The 2,595-nt window shown below is 41.8% G+C and overlaps 1 pseudogene; it reads left to right on the top strand.

The window, feature by feature from the left end:
- The first annotated feature begins 1,006 nt into the window (after positions 1-1,006).
- Positions 1,007-2,082, top strand: LOC118913026 (olfactory receptor 1020-like; annotated as a pseudogene).
- Positions 2,083-2,595: the final 513 nt, after the last annotated feature.

The raw sequence follows: 2,595 nt of genomic DNA, 5'->3' as shown, positions 1-2,595 counted from the left end.
AGAAAACAATAATAGATATTACATTTTCTACATTATTAAGAAGGGGGCAAAGTTGAGTCATCCACAGCTCTGAGGTTATGAGCCTATGGACATAAGAATACTTTTATGAGGAGTCCTACACATGTACTGTTGGTGACTAGTTCATGTGGATTTCTTATAGATTTGGGCAGAGAGACTCAAACACTCATCCATACTCCCGTGCTTGCCTCTCTTACCCGTGCTGGCAGCATCTGTATGATTATGTCCCAAACATTCTTCCTATTCTTCCCCAAGCAACAGCACCTGTTCAGAGGTGAGCATGATTAGCAGATCACTCATTTAGCCCCATCCACCTTGTCATCGAGCAACTGCCACCTCTGTGCTGCAGGGGGTCCTGAATCACAGACTATCTCTGTGCTTTGTTTGTTGAGGCTGGATGGACCCAGAGGAGTTACGGAGTGAAAGGTGCTTTGTGGACCCATCAACCTGACATAGCTTTGGCTGCTCCACTATTTTGGATGATAAGGCAAAAGCAAATAAGTATATTCACTATCTGCACCTTTACTGAATTGTGTGTCTCTCTCATAGGGTATGAAAATACATCTACTAAATATTTTATAAAACAAGCATTTTCAGAAGACATGGTTATGTTCATACTAATTGTGAAATTACTGTCTCCACTCTGAGGACATCAATTTCTTAATATGAGATCTTAATACAAGGTAGTAGAACCAAACTACATATATTGGTGTGGAAATAGCCTGATTTAATTTGGATGAGAATGCTACACCTCTATACAATTCCATACAAATGTTGCTGTAATTGTTTTGGTATCATTTTATCAATATAAATTTCTTTGGATACAGTTGCAGGTGAGTCAGTTTACTTGAACAGTCCTGGATTACCTCTTTTTCTCGTTATGGGAAAATTGAAAGGAGCAGCAGTCTTACTATTAAGACAATAAGATGATATAAATCCAGCCCTTTCCTTTCCATCTTTCACAACCAGGGGTTTCTGGACGTGAGCAATGGCTGCTGACAACTGCACTGGGGTCACTGACTTCATATTGTGGGGACTCTCTGGCAGACAGGATGTACAGCAGGGGCTCTTTGTGCTCTTCCTGCTGGTTTAAGGCATAACCATGCATAAACGGTGCATAGCCATTTGCAACCCACTTCTTTACACAGTGCCCATGCCCAGGAGACTCTGTATCCAGCTCGTGGCCATTGTGCACATGGGAGGGTTGGTTGACTCGGCAATCCACACCTGTTGTACATTTCGATTGCCAATCTAGGGATGATCCTGCTGGTCAAGGTGGACCCCAGACTCCACTCGCCCATGTAGTATTTCCTGAGCTATCTGTCCTTCTGTGATGTCTGCTACTCCTCCACTGTCTCTCCCAACATACTGGCTGATTTCTTATCTGAGCAGAAGAGGACACCACAAACTTTATGTGCCATTCAGATGTATTTTTGGGGGATCTTTGGAGATGTGGAATGTCTCCTGTTGGCGGTCATGGCTTATGATCATTATTTAGCCATTTTCAACCCACTTCTTTAAGCAGTGGCCATGCCCAGGAGACTCTGTATCCAGCTCATGGACATTGTGTACATGGGAGGGTTGGTCGACTCGGCAATCCACACCTGTAGTACATTTCGATTGTCATTCTGAAACTCGCACATCATCAACCACTTTTTCTGTGACATCCCACCCTTGCTAGCCTTCTCTTCCTCAGACACCTCCATCAATGAGATTCTTTTGTTCATTTTCAGTATCTGTGTTGTGGCGCTCAGTGTCATGACTGTCCTCCTCTCTTACATCTACATCCAAACTACCATCCTGAGGATGAAGTCAGCAGAGGGCAGACTCAAAGCCTTCTCTACGTGTGCCTCCCACTTAACTGCTGTGACCATATTCCACGGCACACTACTGTTCATGTATTTCTGACCCACCTCCACTTACACCATGGCCACGGACAAAGTGGTCTCTGTTTTCTACACAGTTGTCATCCCTATGCTGAACCTGCTGATCTACAGCTTGAGGAATAAAGATATGAAAGATGCCCTGAAAAAAATGGTCAGCACTAAATTATGTTCTGTGTGAAACAAGTTATTCCACCCAAAAGTGTTATTTAAAGGTTCTGAGATCTGAAGTTCAGGTCCTTTGATACAGGTTCCTGTAGTCTCAACAATACATCTTCTACATAATTTCCATTACTTATCACTGTGCCTAAGTTGAGTGTAGGGAACAGTCACTTTTGATCTTAACCTCCTCTCAATATATGAAGAGTGCTAATACATCCACTTTGCTGTTTTCAAAGAGAGTCTTTTTCTACCTGCTTTCCTTATTCATGGATAAGTCCCAGCGAGCTTTCATTGCCAGAACTTCCCATGTTTCTTGACATTATAATTCAACTTATTCTCCCAAGGTACAGTATTTTTTCATAAACATTGGTTTTATTTAATCATATGGGTTTGAGTGTCTTAAATTATGTTTGTGTATATCCTTCCTATGCACTAATATACCTGTGTAAATGATCCATCATAACACCTAGAAATATACCCAGAGTAAATAAGTAAATAAGAATAAATAAAAACACTGTTGCCCGAACTCACA

This window comes from Manis pentadactyla, chromosome 9 (assembly GCF_030020395.1).
Source record: "Manis pentadactyla isolate mManPen7 chromosome 9, mManPen7.hap1, whole genome shotgun sequence".
Lineage (NCBI taxonomy): Eukaryota > Metazoa > Chordata > Mammalia > Pholidota > Manidae > Manis > Manis pentadactyla.
This window is presented reverse-complemented; position numbering and strand designations above follow the sequence as displayed.